The sequence below is a fragment of the Nycticebus coucang genome, chromosome 1 (assembly GCF_027406575.1).
Source record: "Nycticebus coucang isolate mNycCou1 chromosome 1, mNycCou1.pri, whole genome shotgun sequence".
Lineage (NCBI taxonomy): Eukaryota > Metazoa > Chordata > Mammalia > Primates > Lorisidae > Nycticebus > Nycticebus coucang.
The window spans coordinates 124815452-124831987 of record NC_069780.1 but is presented as its reverse complement, the minus strand read 5'-3'; the positions used below and the strand labels follow the sequence as shown (position 1 = coordinate 124831987).

The following is a 16536-nucleotide window of genomic DNA, read 5'->3' as shown; positions in this document are numbered from 1 at the left end:
CCAGACATTCTGAGAGGTTTTATTTATTGGAATCTTCATGATAAACAGGCATTTATCAGGTTACCAAACCTGCATTATTTCAGTGACTTAAACAGAGAGGTGTAACATCGTCAAATACCCTGTACACGTTATCAACTTGTCAATCATTGCGTTTATTTCCTCTTTGTAATTTAAAATTACTTTCCGTGGTGATTAAGATGGATATGAACATCTCAAACTGCTTCTAGAAGTTTATCTAGATAGCAAGAAGACCTGTACAGCATCTGAAAACAGATTGCAGGAAGTAAGTCACCATCACAATTTCCCTCAGTCCAGCACCTCCAGGGAGTGAGGCAAACTGGTGTTCCCCTTGGCTTGACAATTTCGCTCTCTCAGAGAAAGAAGGCCCAGGAGGTAAGAGCTACCTACCCAGAGCGCAGTCAAGCCCATCCACTGATTTTTGGCATTTGCAGAGGTGGAAAGAAGAGCAAATTTTCCAACTAGCTAATTTTGTTACTTGTTGGTCTGCCTGAAGTCTTTTGTTTCCAGAAGCCTTTATATGCTCTCTTTGTTTTCATCTCATCTTCTGAGATGCCAAATCTACTTTTTAAAAAAAAATTATTTGTTTTTTATTGTTGGGGATTCATTGAGGGTACAAGAAACCAGGTTATACTGATTGCATTTGTTAGGTAAAGTCCCTCTTACAATCGTGTCTTGCCCCCAAGAGGTGTATCACACACGGAGACCCCCCCCTCCTTCTCTCTGTCTCTCTGCTCTCTCTTCCCCTCTCCCCCACCATGCACTAGGTTATTAATTGTCCTCTTATCAAAATTGAGTACATAGGGTTCATGCTTCTCCATTCTTGTGATGCTTTACTAAGAATAATGTGTTCCATTTCCATCCAGGTTAATACAAAGGATGTAAGGTCTCCATCTTTTAAATGGTTGAATAGTATTCCATGGTATACATATACCACAGCTTGTTAATCCATTCTTGGGTCGGTGGGCATTTAGGCTGTTTCCACATTTTGGCAATTGTAAATTGAGCTGTGAATAACTGTCTAGTGCAAGTATCCTTATCATAAAAGGATTTTTTTCCTTCTGGGTAAACGCCCAGTAATGGGATTGCGGGATCAAATGGGAGGTCTAGCTTGAGTTCTTTGAGGGTTCTCCAAACTTCTTCCAAAAAGGTTAATTTGTAGTCCCACCAGGAGTGTAAAAGTGTTCCTTTCTCTCCACATCCACACCAGCACCTGCAGTTTGAGATTTTGTGATGTGGGCCATTCTCGCTGGGGTTAGATGGTATGATATGCCAAATCTATATCCCATGTGTCTTTTACCCCTTCCTCTCCAGGAACTTTGATTATCTCTCAGATTTAAGTCTGCTTATTTTTTAAAGACCTATTTAACCATTTACTAATCATTTCCTCAATGTGTCTAAACTTTTCTGAACTCATCTATTGAGATTTTAATTTTAGTCATTTCATTTTTTTCAGTTTTAGAATTCCCATTTGAATAATTGTTTTGCAGTTTCCACTTGTTTGATAAAGCTCTTTCAATGTCTAATTTCTTAAACTCTTCACTTTAGGCTTCAGGCTTCTTAAGAGAAGCTTTGATAAAGCTCTTTCTATATTTAATTTCTTTCTTATTAATCAAGTAAGGTCTATGTCTGATAACTAATATTTAGATCTCTTACAGATCTATTTCTATTCTCTGTTTTATTAACTTTACTTTTTGGTCATTAAATCTTGTCAACTGGGTGATTTTAGATGAGGCTGGAAAGGTAAATTACAGCCAGGTCACTGAGAACCTGGCATATCATATTAAATAATTTGAACCCAATTTTTATAGCAATGGAACAACATGGGAGAGTTTTAAGCAGGGGAAGTTTTTCATATTTCTACAGTAGAAAAATCACTTTAGCTTCAATGTGAGGGAACATTAGGAAGGAATCAGATTGAAGATAAGAGCCCAATAGGTAAAGTTTACAGGAATTCACACAAGAAAGGATGGTGACAAGTAGGATTTATGTTAATGGAAATGGGGAAAGGTGTATATGTTCAAGAGAAATTTATGGGGCAGAATTCATAGGATGAATCCAATGTTTCTGTTTTTGGAACAGGAAGAGGAGAGAAAATGGTGTCATTTACTAAACTAGATAAAACTAGGGGAGATTCGATGTCAGGAGAAAGAAAAAATTCATCATGGACTTGTGGAATTTGAGGTGTTTGTGATACCTACTCGTGGAGGTGGGTTAGATAGTCAGGAGAAGATCAGGGAGCCGTGAGGACATGGTTGAGAGCAGTGTGAGGCACAGGCGGGGCTGGAATAGCACAGGGAAGACAGCAAGAATGAGGGCAGTGTCTTAGGCAGAAGAGACTGAGATGAAGTGAGCACAAAAGTCTGGAAATGTAAGAAAGGGTGATGTCACAAAGCCAAGGCTAGGCCGGGGTGTGGTGACTCATGCCTATAATCCTACCACTCTGGGAGATTGAGGAGAGTGTGTCTCTTGAGATCATGAGTTCGAGACTAGCCTGAGCAAGAGTGGGACTCTCTCTACAAAAAATAGAAAAAATTATCCAGGAATGGTGGTACATGCCTGTAGTCCCAGCTACTAAAGAAGCTGAAGCAGGAAAATCACTTGAGCCTGGGAGTTTGAGGTTACAGTAAGCTATGATGATGCCACTGCACCCTAGCCTCGGCAACAGAGCAAGACTTTGTTGCCAAAACAAAGCAAAAAGAACACAAAAGCAAAGTCAAGGCTAGAGATTGTTGTGTAGGGAATATGGCCACCTGTAGTAAATGGCACTAAAAAAACCCCAAAAAACAAAAAAACCCCAAACCACTGAAAATGAGTCATTGGTGAACCTGTTGAGGAGCATTTCAAGGAGAGAGAAAACATATAATGAGTGGAGACATGGATGGCGTGAAGGGGCAGAGAGTGAACACAGATAGTTCATAAACTATGGCCCTGATGGGAAGGAGAAAGAGTGATAGAATGTACGTGAGATCAGGGAAAGTTTGCATTTTTAAGACAAAAAAGATCTGACCATGAATAAATGCCAATAGGAAGAAATAACCACAGTGAGGACAGTTGAAGCTACAAGAGATAAGACCTACTAAATACAGAATTCCCCAAGAAGAAAGGAGAAAACAGAATTCAGTGTTCAGGTGGCAATGTTTGCCTTAAAATCTTAGAGATAAAAAAAATTTTTTTAAAAATTATTGTACAAGTCATACATCATGATCAAGTAGTTTTCATCCCAGGGATGCAAGGCTGCTTTAATATACTCAAGTCTATGAATGTTATTCTTCATATCAACAGTAGCAAAACCAAAGACTATATGATCCTCTCAATAGATGCAGAAAAAGCATTCAATAAAAACCAGCATCCTTTTCTAATTAGAACACTAAAGAGTATAGGCATAGGTGGCACATTTCTGAAACTGATCGAAGCTATCTATGACAAACCCACAGCTAATATTTTACTGAATGGAGTAAAACTGAAAGCTTTTCCTCTCAGGACTGGAACCAGACAAGGTTGTCCACTGTCACCATTACTATTCAACGTAGTGCTGGAAGTTCTAGCCAATACAATTAGACAAGACAAGGAAATAAAGGGTATCCAAATGGGAGCAGAGGAGGTCAAACTCTCCCTTTTTGCTGATGATATGATCTTATACTTAGAGAACCCTAAAGACTCAACCACAAGACTCTTGGAAGTCATCAAAAAATACAGTAATGTCTCAGGATATAAAATCAATGTCCACAAGTCAGTTGCCTTTCTATACATCAACAACAGCAAAGATGAGAGGTTAATTAAGGACTCAACTCCCTTCACCATAGCCCCAAGGAAAATGAAATACTTAGAAATGTACCTAACAAAAGAGGTGAAGGACCTCTATGAAACCCTAAGAAAGGAAATAGCAGAGGACATTAACAAATGGAAGAACATTCCATGCTCATGGCTGGGAAGAATCAACATTGTTAAAATGTCTATACTTCCCAGAGCAATTTACAGATTCAATGCCATCCCTATGTCCTAGGCTGTTTATCGCAGCCCAATTTACAATTGCTAAAATGTGGAAACAACCTAAATGCCCTTCAACCCAGGAATGGATTGGTAAACTGTGATATATGCATACCATGGAATATTATTCAGCCATAAAAAATGGAGATTTTGCAGCATTTGTACTAACCTGGATGGAGGTGGAACACTTTATTCTTAGTGAAGCATCACAGGAATGGAGAAGTATGAATCCTATGTATTCAATTTTGATATGAGGACAATTAATGACAATTAATGACACCGTGGGACATGGGGGAAGGAAAGAGCAGACACAGAAGGAGGGAGTGGGTGAGGGAAAGGAAAAGAAGAAAAAAAAAGACAAGAAAAGAAAATAGTGACTAATTCTCACATAAATTGGATTTAATTTTGACTAAAGTACATTACTTAAACATTAATTTTTAATTCAACTTGTAAATATGTTGTTTGGGATATTGCATCCTCATTTATAAGTGAAATATGTTTGTAATTTCCCCTTTATAATAATATATTCTCTTCAATTTTAATATCAGGTGTACCCAGATCAAGTAGAATGATTTTGAAGTATTTATTCTTTTTCTATTGTCTATAGGGCATGATCTGTTTTTTGAAATTATCTTTTGCCTTTATTTATAAATATTAGTTGTCTATTTTTTGAGACTTAAAAAAATAATAAAAAAGAAGTAAACTGATGACTCCATACTGAATCTCATAGTCAAAGCATACTATAATAGACATACTCTTTTTTTTAATAGACATACTCTTATTTGACAATGTGAATGTTACTTTCTTTGCTTTATTATTATTATTATTGCTTAATATTTCAATGCAGCAATTCTCTGATTTCTTTTCTGAATGTATTTGTTAGTTCATTCTTTATGAGGTTTTTGTTCCTAGTCCTTATCTTAAACATTGTTATTATTATCAAATTTTAAGCCTCTTTAATTTTGTGAAGGCAAAAAATGAAAACCTAATAAACACATGTATGTAAACACATGCAAATAAACACATGTAAAAATAAAAAAATAAAAACAAATAAAGTAAAAAAATTACTGTTATAACAGAAAGGAAAAAAAGACAGGCTCTGTGGGGGTACAGTCCAGTGGCTAGTTTCAGTGGCAGGACAGTGAGAGGGTTTCTTACAAGTAACTTCCAATTTCTGAGTGAATTAGGGAGGCAGGGACATCTGATGGACTTTTCAGAATTATGGAACTGCCACATAGCATGAAAGATTTAGCAGACATCAAACACCATAAAGTTATACACGTGTCCCATTCTTCAGGGTGACATGAAATTTTTCAAGTAGCTCCCAGAAGATTAGAGCCAGTGGGGAGGAAGCAGGCAGTGAGATTCATCAGGAGAAAGGATATTGTCTGGTGGGTCCTTTTCACACAATAGGGGAAAGCCATTGAGAATGTTGGTGAGCAAGATGGATGCCAAAGAAGGAAGTGGAGATGAAAGGGAATGAACGGGTAGAAGGAATGTAGGAAATCTGAGATGGACATTCAAGTCCATTCCCTGAATTTGAGAACTAGTTTGGAGTTCATCAGGATTATGATGATTTTTTAACTTACACGTAAGTGATTAATTTGCTTGGGACATTCTTAGTGTGTACGCTTTTGGCTGTCCTAACGGTAAGGCACCATCCTTCTTTATATAGATGCAGGGTGTCCATAAAGTTTCTGTGCAACAATTTAAATTAGTTTACTGTTTTCTATTTAAATACTATTTTGAAATTTCACAAAGAAATCTTTGTTTGGTATTTTGTAATGTATAACAAACTGTATAAAATAGCAAACTAATTTAAATTGCACGGGAACTTTATGGAGAGAAAGATGACATGAATCAGGATTGGTTGAAGGATAAAAATGATTTCAATTTTGGAAATGTTACATTCACTAAGTTTATGGGAAATTCAGGTTGAAAAATTAAGTAATCTGAACACACATGTATATGCAACCAAGTTTAGCCATAAAACATAGATTCATACAGTTCTAAATGACATAATTTAGTGATCATCTCAAGAATGATACAATTGGAAAACAAAACCAGAATTTATTTGAATTACATATTTGAAAGGACCTTCTTGATATTTAAGTATGTGGCATTTGGGGGGTAAAATGAAAAATATTAACATTAGAAGAATAGTTTTAACATTGGCCAAATTGTCAATTTGAACACATTAATGGATTAAGTTATGTTGGGTAATATCACCTAGTGTCACAAGGTGGCAGCACAACCACAATTATATAATAACATAATTAACAAAGGAAAAGATCCTTTCCAGATATTTCACAGGTAAAATTTGCACCTGTTGTATGTTACATAGTTTTTCTGAAGTATGGTCCTCTATTGAAAATAATTATTTTTCTTTTATCATCATTGTTGACTTGAAAATGGAAAATGTAAAAAGTTTATTGTCTAATATGAACATAATTTTAAAATATTTTAGATAAAAAAGATCACTAATATACATTTATGACATTCTTAAAATAGTTTTTAATATATAAGGTATATAACATCATAGTTATAAATGCTATATAAGTTTGCATCTTGATTTATAGATAGACAATTGTAAGTATGTATGTGTGTATTCATACAGAGTCTCACCCAGTTACCCAAGCTAGAGTGCCATCCCCTCAGTCTAGGTTACAGCTACCTCAGACTCATGGGTTCAGGTGATCCTCTTGCCTCAGCCTCCCAAATAACTAACTGGGACTACACATGTCCACCACAATCCCCAGCTAATTTTTTCTATTTTTGGAAGGGACAAGGTCTCAGTCTTGCTCAGGCTGGTCTCAATCTCCTGAGCTCAAGCAATCTTCCCTTCTCAGCCTCCCAGAGTGCTAGGATAACAGGGATGAGCCCCTGTACCCAGCCGGACAATTTTATTTAGATTATCTTTTTAACATATTTATTTTACCAATGAAAATAAAATCTGTAACTTAGTTCATTGGCCTTTTGAAGTAGAGTGTTATAAAATTTCACAAAGAAATCTCTGTTTGGTATATTATAGCTTTAGTAACTTCACCTCTGGTGTAGTGTTGCCATATTTAGCCAATAAAAAATACAGAATATCTGGATTTAAAGTTTAAATGAACAAGAATAATTGTATATGTATGCCCTATGCATTCTTGGGACATACATATATTAAAAGTTATTTATTATTTATGGTATTTTATCTAGCAATCCTATTGGGGTGTGAAGGGGGAAATACCCCCCACCAAAAAAAAAAAAAATAAGTTGCTGAGAAAACTAGAGCAATCCAGGATTATGGACTCCAAACCTGACCTAAGATTTAGAAGTCTTCAGAATCATGAAACTAGGAAAAGAATTATAACTGGACTTGAATTAGTCTGCATTCTGTGGCGAACTCATTTATATGTTAAGCTAAACAACATGGGCTATGGTTAATCAAGTACTCTGGTGAATTACCATCTACAGCTATACCACACATTGATTACTGATTTGTAAACAACAAAATGCAACAACATATATTTAAAGTCAGCTTAGTATTCAACAAAATTGAATAAACAACTACAATTCAGACATTTTGGGGTCTTACTCAGGGTTGTCATTATGAAAATCTGTCTTTTAGAGTATCAAGGCTCGGAAATACCATTTTAATTTCATTTAATTCAGGAAACACATCTGGCACCTTCTATAGGCAATGGAACAACTACCATGATGAGATATAAGGGTGGATAAACCATTGCTTTTGCACCACTCAGTGGCCATCTATAGTTGATAAATCAAAAGTCAAAGTCACGTCAATAATGGAAAAATTCATTCTTACCAATTTTTCCCTGGGTTTCAGTTCTTGGTCAACTGTTTTGCCCTTTCATTTTCCCTGAGATGAGCTCTTCCTCATTTCTGGATGATTTGGAACTATTATATAAATGCCAGAGACTTCAAAATCTCTATTTCTAGCCCTGACTTCTCCCTCCTTTATGCTTAAGATAAAATACACTAACTTTCTATGGGTTCTCAGGTGCCCCCTAGGCACTTCTTAAATTATCTCCTCATTTCTCCCAGAAACTTTTATTCTTCTTATATTCTGAATCTTAGTCAACTGGTATCCTCTTCCTATAATCACCCACCCTGGAAATAACCCACACTATCCTAGACTTTTATGCCACATCCAGTCAATGCACCAACACTATTTCAATGGCCTCTAAATTGGTTTCTTGCCTCTACTATTGGCTTTCTTTAAATCTAGAGATTTATCAAATTTAATAATTAGCTTTAGTTACATTATTAATTTTTATACTCTTAACATTTATCATAACACAAATATCATAGGAGTTTGTAAATATAACAATGCAGATGGATAGGAAGAAGACTGATAAGGAAACAAGACCCATCCAGGAGGTGGCCTGGGATTGCAAGGTGTTCAGTCACCTGAAATCCAGGCACTTGGATAGAAGACCTGGAGACTCCTGAAGCCCCATATTCAACCCTGCACTGAGCACTGACAGCAACAAATCATAAGCATTTGTAGAGCACCTACTGAATGTCAGGCAGTCACATCCCCCACCTAGTGAATAATGTCCACTAATGACCCCTCTTCTCTAGGATGCAGAAAAGATCAGAAAGGAAACTAACTCTCTGCATCAGGGTCATCAGTCCTGGAAGTTTAATAAGTGGTGAGCATATCTTTATGTTCTAAGACCATGACAGTATATTACAAAATGACTAAACTAGTAGTGACACAATCCAATGAAGTATAATTTTTCCCCTACTTGTATAAATGAATTGAAACACTGAATAAAATATGACTTTCATTGTGCTGTATGTTAAACATAAAGTAAGAAGGAATTGAAACAAATATCTCTGACTAATGTGACTTTTATAAACCAAGCTTTATTTTCTTTTTTTAAATTCAGTTTTCCAGAATCTACGATCAGCCTCAATGATGAAAATTCTCTGAAACGAACTGTCCTGCACTTAAGTACCTGAGTACACACATTTAAAACACACTAGCTTTGACCTCCATGTCCAACACCATGGCTCATTTCTGGGCTTCCCTGGGCACGTCCTTGTCTTCTTTCAGCTGCATGACTTGGGGGAGTTCTTAGACCAAATAGGCGGATTCTCACTGCTTCCACTCATTTGATCTGGATATTTGGGTGACATAAGAAGCTGGGTATGCTTTATCTGTCCAGACTCCACAACTGAAACAGTGTAATAATGGGCTGAGAGGATGTAGGGTCACGGCAAAGTGAGCAGGAATGTTCCAATATAAGATGGGCTTCAGATGTCCCCAGGGGCAAGGAGAGTGGAGATCTTCTGGCTAAAGCTGGGGACCTGGAAGGACAGGCTGATCAGGTTTAGTTAAAAGCTGCCAGTAGTTGACAATATCCATGGAACTTCAAGGTTCTGGAAACACACCTTAAGGGAAATCCCTCCGTGTTCACACGTGCAGTGGGGGTAACTGAGAAATTGAAGGCTCAGAGGATCTAATCAGGCTTAATTATACCCTTTGGTGGAAGGATGGGAAGGCCCCCTAGATGTTTTAAATTTTTTTTTTACAAAAAACAAAAAAGTTACTTTAAAGAGATAAAAGGATTGGAATATAGATGCATGAGTGAAATTCATTCACACTTAAGTGTAATACATGAGTGAACTTCTTTCCAATTAAGTGTAGTCAAGACATCAATAAACCAGAGAAGGATCGGATCTTCTAGGCGGAGAGCAGGAGTCTCAGTTTATGAACTAGAGAAGCTGGAAAGTTTAGATTCGTGCAAAGGTAGGAGACCAGGAGGTTAGGAAGACAAATTCCACCTCCATGACAAATTTTGCTAGGGATTCATGATGTGCGTTCATCTGTCTCCTCCACTAGCTTGTGAACTCCTTGAGCCAATTACTATGCAGCACCTAGCATAGTGCCTGGCTGGTGCAAACGGTAAGCACTAAATCATTCTTGCTCAATTAGAATTTTAGTTGCAAGCTGGTGGACAGCTGTGTGCAAATGCATTTTCGCTTTTCTTATCCATCTAAGCAGATGTACTAATGGAACCCTACCTCTCCTGGGGCTCTGGAGTGGCAAAGTCGCCTTACCAGGCCGAGCAAAAAACAAAGCTCCTGTCTATTCAGTCAGGCGATGGCAAACAAGAAAAAAGTCATTTGTAAAATGCATGCTCAAAATTCTTATAATTTAAGCCAGAATTTTTTGCTTATTTCTATTACTCGAAGTGTACCTCGAGATGTTCACAGTATAAAGTGAGGGGTCTAGCACACGTTGCTTGGCAGTGATCAATACTTTTTTTCAAATGAACAAAGAAACAATATCAAATAAGGTGATCCCCCCAAATTCAAAATAACAGAGTACAACTGAAAAAATATAGAGTATGGATAAAGACTACACCACAATGTTATTCTTAAAATTTTGCCAAAACTTTAGAAAAATTCAGATCTATTATAAAAATAATTTGAATATTATTTAACATAACTGGATCTGACAGTAATTGGAGATTAATAACCAATCAAGAATCATTGTATTCTCTTTGGCATATTAGGCTGGACAGAAGGGGAAACTTCTGTTGTCTTGACCAGACTGGAGTACTGGCCCTTGAACTTTACATTATTTTTACTCTGGATTTGTGTTTTGTTTTGTTTATAGCTCCCTGGCCTTCTAGCAATACCCTCATCTCAGCTATTACTCCTGGTAACTACAAAACAATGAATAGAGTCTCAAAATAGTCCAGCAACATTTGATGTTTAAAACAAACTCCGGAAACAAATAACAAAAAATGAACCAAACTCTGCCTTTCTCTGAAAAAGATAGCTAAGAGTGCCTAATACCTAACGCCCATAACCCCCTCTTCCTGGTCTTCATCAGTGGGACAAGCCAGGATGTGGGGCTACAATGTAAGCAAGACTCTAGCAGCATCAGAGCATTTCAGAGAGCGAGGCTGGTTCTCTCCTGTAGAGTTTCGTTCCTGTCTGCTGTCATTACATCATCTGAAATCAGTAAGACTTCCTGTAACACAGTTTTCCAGTTCAAGATCAAGCTTCTACTTTGGGGGCTTTGATTTTAGGTAGTTTCTAACTAGTGCTCTCACTAGAATGAGTTTGTGATTTAATGTAAACCACAAGAACGATCAGATGAAATTATCAACATAATGTGTCCCCCCCCACCTCGCCCCATAAATAACGATCTATTGGAAATCTTAAGGAAATCCTTAATCTAAGGATTAACATAATCAGCTCTATTTTGCATGATTGATGGTGTTGATTCCAGCCATCTCCTCTGATCAATACAGGCTATAATTTTGTGGCATTAATGAGAAAGGACTGAATAAGCAGCTCCCCTTTCACTGTGTAGGTTTACTGCCATACAAAAGACCAAAGTCTTCTGAACAGGAAACTCCCATTCCATGATAGTAGATTGAACTTGATTTCTGGATTACACCTCTAGATTTCAGCAAGTAACAGATTCATCATTTTTTTTCAACTGAGGCATTTCACCTTCCTCTCTGAATTTCACCATTTGTTTTGATTAATGCTGATGTGCTGAACATGGTTGCCATTAAGTCACATGCCTTGCATAGAGCCAATTGAAGCAATAATTCATGTGTCTCCTCGAGAAAAGTTTTTTAAAACTCTCAGTGCAATATCAGTGGGTTAATCTTCTGTGATAACCTGATGCTTCTTTCAGAAGGTGGTTTCCATGCATTTGTTCTTGTGTAGGATTTTTTCCTATTATGTCATTTAAAAGAAGGAACATTCTTGCCTCAAAACTCCATACAGAGAACGGTTATAGCTATAGATGAAGTAGTTTTACAAGTTAATTATTCGTGTTTGAAAACAATATCTTATAAAGTTTGCCTCACTACCCCCAAAGCAATTTTTATTACTATCTTTTTCCATTTAATAAAATTTAAATATGAATATGTAATGAAATGTGCTAGTGTTTGTGCGCTTACCTTTTAAGCTATTGTTTACTCAACTAAACTCAGGAACAATAAACTTTATTTTCTATTCTGAGCACCTAACCCAAGGGCGGGCTTCTAGTGTTTTAAAAAACACCATCCAAATCAAAGTTTCAGAATGTCTGGCGAGAAAGCCTTCTTTGATATCTCCACTAGGTGGCACCCAGGGACCGTGCTTTACACATTTAGCCGCCACAGACCCTCCCATTCATAGTATAATAATAAAGAGATGCATTATTAATTTATACCATCTCGTCCTCTCTGCTCCTAATAATTGTTTAACCAGCTGTTTCCTCTAATCCTCCTTAAACACTGTTGATTAAATTCTAAGTATATTCAGGTCTCTACCCCTCCCTACTTCCCCCAACAGCATTTTGTTACCTTTACATGACAGGCTAAGTACATTTAAATGACATAGACTAAGTGCTAAGGTTACTAATAATGGCTACAGGATGTCAGATAATTAATTTCAGCAACAGGAGACTATTATATAAAAGTTATTTTCAAATTTGCCTTGCATTTTGCTGGAATTTTAATTGGCTGAATGTTATTATCTTAAAAATGAAATCTGGAAAATAAAATATGCATGAGGCCAAAAGAAAAAAAGAAAAAGAAAAAAAGTAATTTTGTGAATATAACTTTTGTTCATCTCTACGGCAATGAAGTGCAGGGCTACCTTAAGATTTGAAAGAATTCTTTAACTGCTCTGAAAACACCAACATTCCACACCCGAGATGCTAAAAGGCAGGATTGTTTGGTAGACTGTCTACTCATAAAGTATCTTTCTACGTTCTCCGAAGGTACAGTATTTATCCTGGATGCATTACTTGTTCCCAAAGGAAGAAAAAGGAAGTTAAACCACTAGGGATATAATGAATTGATTCTTCTCTGTGAAAAGTCTCTTCAGTACTTCTAAATTACAGTGTCAGTCATTCCTCTGAGAGACAGGCCCTTACTGAAAAATAAATGGCTCACTTTATAAGAACATCATGTTTCCCCCTTTCTTGTTTCCCACAGAAATTCCAGGCCCACCAGGACACTCCTGTTTGGAATACCAGCCTCTGGGTACATTCCTCCTTAGGACCAGTGGCCTATTGAGATTGTTAGTTTTCTCTCACTCATTTATTAGCTTTAAGCAAAGTTACTTCTTATCTATTTCTCCTATTTTTAACCTGTTTCCAATTAAGTGAAGAGGTCACACACAAAAAATATATACATCTATAAACTCATTCTCTTAGCTGAAACAATTAAATTTTAAGATCAGGTTGTATAAAAGTGACTACAGGTTAAAGCTTAAATGCCCAATAGTTCTTTGGCATATTTTTTATGTCAAAGGAAGTAAAAATGTCTTGCATTTGTATAAATAAATGGAATCAGAGTCAAGAACTGATGTAAGAATTAAGGCATGTTAAAAGTTCCAAAGAGAACTAATATGATATATTTTTGGTAGAACAATATTCCTACTTTAGGATTGCAGTAAAATATTGCAGTCACTGAAATGTGTATGAAATTACTGCAAATTTAGGACACTGAAATAATCAAATAGAAATGGTTACCAAAAATGACATTTGTAACGAATAAATATGACATTCAGTTAGAAATCAATTCACAGGCTTCATTTCTTAAGAACCGTTAGCTTCCAAGAAGCCAGCCAGAATGTTTGATTTTATGACATCACGCTGGAACATGTACAGGAACACTTTCCACCCTCAAACTTCCCAAATGTCCTGACCACTGTGTGTATTTTTCCAGTGATAAATGAAAATACAACAACTTATTTTCAAATTAATAAACCATCTTATTTTGAACACAACAGTCATATTCAATGGAAGAAAGCGACTTCTTCTAAGCTCAAAGAGTTCAGGTTTGCTTATGGTGGTAAACAGTCTCAACCTAGGAATAATTCCTTTAAGTAACTTTTAAAAGTAATTGTAGCTGTGGCTTTGCATTTTCTCAGTGCATTAAAATTATCCATCAACATCACTTTGTATGTGAAATGCATCATAATTCCATAATCTAAAAGTCATAATTATCTATAAAAGTCTGGACCCCAAACGGTAATATTTCAAAGATTATTGATCTAACAGGTATTCCCTATGACTAAAGTAACTTTCTTTTCCCCATAAACCTACATATTCACTAAAACAAAAGTCATAAATCAGGACGGACGCACCCATTTCTCAGCTCTTCCTTCAGCTTATATTATCCTTTTATCATCTCAGGTACCATAAAAATGCTTGTTGAAATACAGATGGAAAAGTCACCACTTGGAAACCATGAATCTACCAGATTTGTAGTAGCATTAGCAAAAGTCAGGATACTATAGTTAATTCTTTCCCCAGTTCTAGACTCAGTCTGTTTGCTGCAGCACAATATTTTATCTCACAATACGAACCTTTTAAAAAAGTTGAGGTGTCATGTCAAATTCAAATGAAAACTAACAAAAATGAAAAAAGAAGAGTTGTTAGACAATATAGACATCAGATATGTCCATATGAAATCTTAAAGGCACCAGGTATGGCCGAAAGAGGGGGGAAAAATTCTGGAAGTTTTACCTTGTCCTGAAATCCAGAAGTTCAGATGCTTTCAAGTCCTGCTTAAGTTGGAAGCTGGAGACCAAGTGAAGCTATGGCTGTTTCTCCTCACCTTAAGTTTGTCTCTGGGCAGCGTGTGTGTGTGTGTGTGTGTGTGTGTGTGTGTGTGTGTGTGTATAGAATGTCTCTCTGTGGCGCTGGATGGCAGAGGTCCTGATCCTGGGAAGGAGGCACTTTCTCACCAAGAGCAGAAGAAAAGCAAAGCGTCACCAGGAAAGTTCTCCTCCCAGATCCCCTAATTACAGCCTAACGTGCACTTCATGCAAACTTCAGGGAGGACGGGAGGGGCACGTCTGTGCCCAGACCTTGTAAAACAGCAGCCTCTGCGATGACTTTACCCTCTGCTCCGATCCCGGAGTGTCCCGCTCTGGGGTTCAGGAAAACCGGCAGCGACCAGCCCCCCCACCTCCCGCACCCTCACCACCCGGGGTCTGCCTGAGGGGTCGGAGGAAGGGTCTGTAGACTGATTCACAGGGCAGTTAGAAGAGGCCAACTCTCCAGGACAGTTCATTTACGCTTGGTTTTGTTAGCCTGAGCTTGAAAGGAAAATCCAAGGCTGGGAGAAGTTCTCCCTTTCCCGCCTTCTCCCCAAAGTAGACCAGGATACCAGATAGACAATTATAACAGCACAGCGAGCTTCCCCAACCGCGGGGTCCTTCCACCCAAACGGCCAAAAGCGTATTTTCTTGTTTATGGGAGTCGGTACAGGTACCGGGTTTAATCCCCGTTAACAAACAACTGCTATTGTATCTCTGGATGACAGAGCTCAAAGAACCTGGATTTATTTATAGAATGAGGAATGCGAGGGGAGTCGGGTTGGGTGGGGTTGGATCATGGATCTATACCCAGAATTAGAACCAGATGGGCCCAGGGCGCGCGGGCCCGCGCTGCCCCCACCCCGCACACACAGGGCCCTAAAATAACCACTGGGGAAGATGCTGGGACACGCGGGAAAACGCCTTCTGAACAAACAGACATTTATTTATAACTCCGGGAAGAGTATATAGGTCTATTGATTCCCGCCTTGAGTAACCAAGGGTTTTGGAGAGGAAATGGCTTCATATTTCAATAACAGAGCCACCTTTGATGGAGCCTAGGAAGGGGGGAAAAAAGAAACACACCGCAGGAAGCAAACGGCTGTGGGAGCAGCCGGGAGGAGGGAGCGGAGCTGGCCCGGGGACCGGGGACAAGCAAACAAGCCCGCGGCCCCTGGCCAGGAGGCGGCGCGACTCAGGGGGCTGGCGAGGCGCAGGGCGCCGGGCGCGGGAGGCCATCTAGGCGCTGGGCGCGGGAGGCCAGTGGGGCGCGGGGCGCCGGGCGCGGGAGGCGTCCGGGACGTGCAGGGGGCTGCAGGCTCCTCGGGACTGTAGCCGCCGCTGGGGCGATGGTGGAGCAGAGGGACCTGGGCAGAGGCCTGGTGGGGGCAGGAGAATGGGGGGTGGAGGGGGCAGAGGAGCTGGAGGGGCCGGGGAGACATGGTGGGATGCAGGTGGGACGGACGCGGGGGCCAGAGATCTGGGGAGGCGCGGGTGGGGCGCGCACTGAGTCGCGCAGCGGCTGCGAGCGGCGCTATTGTCTTAGACATAAAGCCGAAGCCGCAGTGACCGCCTCCTCCTGGACTCCGGAGACGAGCGGGAAGGAGATGCCGGGGAAGGTGGCGGTGGGGCGGGTGCTTCTTCCCGCCTGTCTGATGTGTTTCACGGGTCTTGCCTTCAGGCTCGCCCTCGCCCTTAGGTCTTCGGTAAATTGACACGTCCTTCTTTTATTCCAAAGACAACCCCTCACCAGACGAAGATAATTATACTCGAAATGAAATAATGAAGGATGAATCCTTCAACACGCAGTTCAACACCTTTTCTGGAATTCTAAAACCTGGGCAAGGCACCTCTTTTCATATTTCCCAGTCTCTCCACACACGGACCAGGCAATTTTCTGTCGTTAATTTAGTGGCTATTGAGATAGCTGTTATGTAGGCCCCTGCATTT

At 38.9% G+C, this 16536-nt stretch overlaps 1 protein-coding gene across 1 annotated transcript in view; it reads right to left on the bottom strand.

The window, feature by feature from the left end:
* Positions 1-14926, bottom strand: part of HAPLN1 (hyaluronan and proteoglycan link protein 1) — a 78700-nt gene extending 63774 nt beyond the window's left edge. The window contains exon 1 of the mRNA XM_053587090.1: positions 14513-14926. The gene's annotated coding sequence lies outside the window, so the exon portion shown is untranslated. The remainder of the gene's footprint in view (positions 1-14512) is intronic.
* Positions 14927-16536: the final 1610 nt, after the last annotated feature.